The 6,594-nt window shown below is 39.4% G+C and overlaps 1 protein-coding gene across 2 annotated transcripts in view; it reads right to left on the bottom strand.

Annotated features, from left to right (window-relative positions):
* Positions 1–1,315: 1,315 nt before the first annotated feature.
* LOC119178100 (very long-chain specific acyl-CoA dehydrogenase, mitochondrial-like) overlaps positions 1,316–6,594 on the bottom strand; it is a 236,796-nt gene continuing 231,517 nt past the window's right edge. For both annotated transcript variants that reach the window (XR_012894667.1, XR_012894668.1), the window contains exon 14: positions 1,316–2,695. The gene's annotated coding sequence lies outside the window, so the exon portion shown is untranslated. The remainder of the gene's footprint in view (positions 2,696–6,594) is intronic.

The raw sequence follows: 6,594 nt of genomic DNA, 5'->3' as shown, positions 1-6,594 counted from the left end.
GCACAGTATCGTCTTAGCAAAGCGTAGGAGACTCGCCTTTTCGTGCGAAGCCTCGCATTGTCAGCTGCAGTGCTTAGAATTACTTCTTTATACCTTTTCTAGTATAAATAAACACAGTGCACAATATCGACGTGTTGATATTGTCCCTCAAATATGCTCAATATTTGCTTTTTATTGACAATCGTACAAGTATGAACGCAGAGACTTCAGCAATACTGGTGGATGCTGTGGATGTGGTCGTACTTGAGCCCTTTTGCTGACAGACAGACCAAAATTTTTGCGTTGGAGTATCCCAAGCAAGACTATCATCTTTAAGGAGCAAATATATTTACAAAGAAAGAAGAATAAAAATAAGCACATACATGCACTTACAAACTCACACAGATAGGTAAGTCATATGTCCAAGAAAATATTGAATTGGTTTACAAAGGCGGCATGATCAATTAATCAAGCGATTTCGCCCGGCAGTGTGTTCCAGTGATGTGTGCTTCGAAGTAATGGTGAGTGTTGATACATAATTGTGCGTGCCAAAAAAGGCTGTATTTTGAACTGGTGATCAATATGTTTCAAAATATTATGAGGTGTGTTTGTACAAGCTTCATGAAGGCACATTTACTATAATAAAATGTATCAAAATGCAACAAGAGTGACGACAGTCTGCGTTTTTCAAGAAGGGGTAATGAAAGTGAGTGTGTAATATCTGTAGTGCTGCAGTTGCGAGAATGCTACTTGGTGATAAATCCTGCTGCTTCATTTTGTATTGATTCTAGTTAATCGATGAGATATGATTGATGTGGGTTCCAGATAATGGATGCATATTCTATCTTTGAACGGACAAGTGTATTGTGTGCTAGCATTTTAGAGGTATAGTTCACTAAGTAAAGGTTTCTTTTAATAAATTTAAGTGCTTTTGACACCTCACTAGTTATGATATCGATGCACTTATTCTAAGGCAGGTCAGAAGATAAATGAATTCCAAGATATTTAAATAGGGATACTTTTTCGATGGGGAGAGCTTGAATTTAATATTGACTCATTTCTGTTTTATGTGCTCGTGTAAACGTCATGGCCTTCGTTTTGGAAGTGTTAATTTGCCATGGTGACAGCAAAATGCGAGTTTATTAGGGTTCAACTATAATGACTCGTTAGCTTGGGTGCTGTCAATTTTTCTATAAATGATGTAGTTGTATGTAAATAATTTGATAGTAGATGACAAACCATGTCCAATGTCGTTGATGTAAATGAGAAACAAAACTGGTCCCATAATTTATCCCTGGGTAACACCAGGCTTTGCATGTGAAAGTGAAGATGCATGTCCATTCACATAAATTTATTGGCTGCAGTTGCTCAGAAAATAATTTATTCAGCTTTTTTCCAAACCAGTGGCTACCTCATCATTATACACAGAGCCATCTAGAGTTGAAAAGAAGCCTTCCTTGTCAGCAACCAAAGCATGCAACTTAGCTTCCAAATACGTCTCAGACAGCATGAACACCGTTGTGAGGAGTGACCAGGCTATGTACAACAAAGGCAAGCTCAAAAAGCCAGTGGGCTTTTTTTGTGAAGCTAAGTTGCGTGTTTTGGTTACCTTCATGCTACCTTCATTTACGTACTCTTCTAGGAACATAATGGTAAAAAATACTCATGAATTTAATAACACCATCTCAAAGAAATGAAATGAGAAGAGAGTGTGCTACTCTTGAAATATCTGCAATAAGTGCATAGCGGAGGACGTTTGCAGCTGCATCGCCAATAATAATAATAATAGCAGTAATATTATACAAGGCAAGACATAGCCCAGGAAACCTCTTGTGATGGCAGTTCTAACATAAGCACCTAACTAAAAGGCCTTCAAGCCAAGCCGAATTTGTGGCCACGACAAATATGCACAAATTTACCGATGTGAGAAATGCTGTGCTTGGAAAGTCAGATATAGTATGTGATATGTAGAAGGAACATACATCACAATAGTGCATGTACCAACATGGAAGCTAAGGAATGCTTTAGTCAATGGGAAGAATAAGCTGCCGAGCGGAAATTTCTGTAGTCGTCTTTACACTGTAGTCTGCCACGAGTGTGACATGTCAGTCTATGAGACCTGTGATTACAATGAAACAATTAAACAACACAACAGTTCAAAATGAAGTCACCAAATCATGGATGGCCTTGAATGCCCTCGCTGAACATGTGGAATATACAGGCTTTCAAATTGACTGGTCAAGCAACCGTGTTCCCGTCGAAGAAAACAAGCTTGCATCATGCCAGCACCTCGAATCCCTGCACATTCACACAGTTGCACATATCCTCAATAAGATATATGGAACGCTGACCATATACTTTTGGTGCTTACATCACGCACCTAGTCATACTTAAACACGATGTACCTTTTTTATGGCTGTCATTCAGAACAATATCAGGTGCCCAAACTTTGTGTTATTTTGGTCGGTGTATCCTTTTGTTTGTACACTAAGAAGAAACAGTTATGCATTGCCCTTTTTTTTAGGCCTCTTCTAGCTGTTCACTGTAGTTGCAGTCGAAAGAGTGACTTTTTGAGTATTGATCAAGGGTAATGCTTATTTTTGTGATGGTGGCACAGACTGCCGCCAGTTTCCATGAATTAGCCAGGTTTTACCAAAGTTCCTCCAGTTTTCCAGCAAAGCCCCAATTCCCCGACTGTCCCAGGTTGGTAGACACCCTGCACAAACAAAAATAGATGGCAGTTAACTCGCGTCCTGTGTTTCCTGTCTTATGCAAGTGTCATTCTGCACTTTATTACCTTAGAAGTACTTGTTGTTGGGCAGGTTGGTATAACAATATTAGAGAAAATTCTAGACGACGCGAATGTGTGGTGCAGTGTAAATATTTTCTGTAGTTCAGCTGCGACTGACGCTCTTTTTCTGTGCTTTTTCATTTTTCCAGTGGTGCTTAGGCATCTATAATTCTCCCCCTTAGCTTAATTACCTTTCTGAAGCTATGCATCATCTTGCTCATTAGCAACCATTGTTAAACTATTGTATGTGGCATTGTTGATGCAAAATGACTTTAGAGTATATGCTAAAGCTCCTGCAGGATCACCGGCTGAATGTGACAACCAGTTCACCATTTATAGGACCCGAAGTATTGACATTTTCAATATATCTGTTCGCACAGTGCTTCATTGGAGTCATGCAAGCTTAAAATATGGTGCTCCCACAGAGAAATTTTTCTTCCTGAGCTGTGACCAACGGGAAAACTATGTAGACATTAACAAAAAGAGATCACAACTAGGCTTAGCTGTGTGATGTCTGCCTCGATAAAAATGTAATAAATTAATGCAAGTGTTCTTATATTACCATGGTGTTGCCAGTTTATTACTACATTTGATATAAACCTCTGCTCGCTCCACCATGGTGTTCCTAAGGGTGTACACAGTCTTACCTCTGAGACAGCATTGCCAGAACTAACTTCACTGTCACAATCTTGAACAGGTGTGCAACAAGCATGCGCCAGTGCAGAGAACACAAGAGAAGTGGTCACTGCTTACATGTTCAAGGTCGTATGCACGCACACAGGACTATGATTTTGCAGTGTCCTACATTTTGAGTGGAGTACACATCGTGGTGGCGGGAGCCATCTCTGTGGTCACCAGCTAGACAATCACAATGTGCATATTGTTGCTTGAGACAACTGTTTAGGACAAAAAAAGGGCACCGTAGAAAAAAATATTTTTAGGCTAATGTAAGGGCTTGTGGTGAGGAGACTCTCAAAAGGTATATGGTGTGTCATCTTGCAATAGAGAAGCAACATTTATACCTAGTTTATGTTACTAGGAGTCTGCTAAACATTGGCCATACAAGCTTGTGGCTAGAGAAGGATGATGTCCAGAAGATACCCTCCTGAAATGTTAACCTGCACCGTCCTCCCTTGCTCTTCTTGGTGCACTGGACTTTTTGCCCTATAGGTACTAATTCCATCTTGAAGGGCTTCTGAATAAGCTCACTCTTACCACCTGCTTTACCCAAGGGCAAATCCTACTGTTGGAACTTGTTTGCTTGGCAGAAATTTTTAACAGGAAAAGAAGCTTCACTCGTTACACAAATAAAGCTACAGCATTTCAAGATTACTATGATGTTATGTACACAGACCTCCCACATACAACTCACTAAAATGTCACCACTTACCTCTATGGTGAGCCTGATTATGCCTTAAAACAGCATGTAAGTTTCTTGATCCTATACTTTTTAATCAGTACATGAACCTTGAAAAAACAAGATCATCACGTGCAGTGCATAAAACCAGTGCTTATGAAGTGCAATGATGCCATCGGAAGCATCAGCAAAAGTAAATTTACCCTGCTAGAAAGGAAATTCTGCGTTAGGCCTGTAAATGTACTGTTAACAAAGTCTTCTCGACAACTTCATTACTTTTTTCTACTTCTGCAATTCGCATAATCCTGTCTCATGCATACCTTGCTGTCAACCCAAAAATTATTGACCTATGAGGTGTTACTCATGTGACCATGCTCATTTAACATACCTGCAAGCCTCAGAGTTAACATGATAAAATTGAAGACTTTAATAAATTAATGCTCTCTGCTACCCACCCCTTCAAAAAAAATTTTTAGCATCCCCTTCAAACCTGTTTTTTTAAAGACTCAGCAGGCACAGTGACGTGACTCATGAAAGGCATATCCTGAGCTTGTGGTGCAACTAAAATCTTTTTGGAGCAGCATAAAAGCCGCCTGAAGCTTTTAAGCTATAGCTGCTGCACCACATGTTACAGGGAACTAGTTCATGAACATATGCATGCATGTTCACTTGGACACTTGCTCAACATGAAGGTAGGCTTTTTGCTTTTTTGTAGACATCCCCAATTTATATCAAGCTACCTAGCGCTTTCCCGAAATTCACATGGCATTTGTAAATGACTCTGGCTTTCAGTGATAGTTTAGCTACAATATTTAAGCACGAACTGGTAAGACTATTTATGCATTGCATTTACTTTCCAAAAAAAAAGAGTCTGATTATATTAATGCTTTTATTAGTACAACCTAATCATTCAATGTGTGGTGAAGTGATTGCTGCCATCGTTTATGTACAGAATTGTTAGGTTTCTGATTAATGAGCACTTCATAAAGAAAGGGTTTTGTAACTGGTCCTTACTTCCCATTATTTATTATGGCTCGACAAAATTTAGAGTTATGGGGGAGTAAGTAGCTACACTTGGCAAACTGTTTGACATGTACAGTTGTCGAAGTCGAGAAGCCCAGCCGAGACATACTGGAATAGTGGAACACCATGCTTTCTAGGAGAAGTAACAGAGATTGTACAGCATGCGGTACTGCTGATAAAATTTGCCCACTGTATGGACTTAAAACTTAACCACCTTGTATGGAATATTTTGAAAGTAACCTGTAACAAATAGGACCACAAATAAAAAAAATAACTAAGTGGTCAGTTCTATATGCAGGTACTAAATTACTGTATTTTAATACAATAAAGCAAGACTGTTGTCCAAGCACAACTAGCTCATCATTACTTTTATCTGACAGTAACCACAACAGTTAGAAACTATTTGGCTGAAGTCACGTGGTAACTTTTGTAGTATAAGCGGGTTCAAATTGCTGAGTTGGTGCCCAGCAACGTTTTCAACTACATTGCACGTTCCTGTCCGCTGTGATGACATCTCCAAATCGCAGGGGTAACTATGGATTTCAAGCGTATGCCATATACTTGCCCCCTGAGAGAACAAAACAATGAAGAGTGCACGCATGCTTGAAAAAAAAAATGAAATTTCTGAAAAAAGATGTCGCAGGTTTTGTCTCTTGGTGCAGATCCCTGCAGGCACTTACCTAATTACCACCCCATTATGCCAACAAGCAGCCCATGTAAGACGTTCGAACATGCGCTATTATGTCGGGTGATAACCAGTTTCCTCTAACCACCTTGCACTTAGTTCTGGCACGACATAGGTTTCAAAGATTTATTTCTTGCAAACTGTGCGAGTAATTGTAGACCATTCTTCAACAGTAATTTTCGTGTTTACTCGATAGGAAAACATGAGCTACAAATTTTCTAAGCTTCTAAAATATGAATGGTAATTGAATTGTGAATGGTAATCTACACCCAGCCTTAGTATATATTTACTTTATAATCATTTTCAATTTGAGGCATGGCACAAATTTTGAAGTACGACTGAAGCCTCTCATATGCATGTTTCGTTTATTTGAAGGTGCCATTTAACAATCATGAATTAATCCTGCAATGAACTAAAATTTGAATGCCTTGCGAATTGCCTGCTACGAAATGTATTTTACTAGGTAAATTGTTCTGGGCTTGTTACACAAGCTGAAGATGATGACAATATTGACTGCCGCATCATCACTGATGAGGCAGAGAATAGCGCGTGTACAATTTAGGTGCACACACGAGGCCCAATGTCAGTGCTACATTTCCAATTTACAAACGAGCGCGCGCAATACGTATGCTTTACCGCAATACACAGCATGCACTTCACAGCAAGGCACGACTGCCTCGCGGCACTGTTTAATTTTAAGAAGACGCTTAAGGTGGCAATTTTGACCGAATATTTATAGTGCTCCCAGCATATCTTCAA

Source organism: Rhipicephalus microplus, chromosome 1 (genome assembly GCF_043290135.1).
Source record: "Rhipicephalus microplus isolate Deutch F79 chromosome 1, USDA_Rmic, whole genome shotgun sequence".
Taxonomy (NCBI): Eukaryota; Metazoa; Arthropoda; class Arachnida; order Ixodida; family Ixodidae; genus Rhipicephalus; species Rhipicephalus microplus.
Note: the sequence above shows the minus strand (reverse complement) of the source record. Positions and strands in the feature narration are given on the sequence as shown.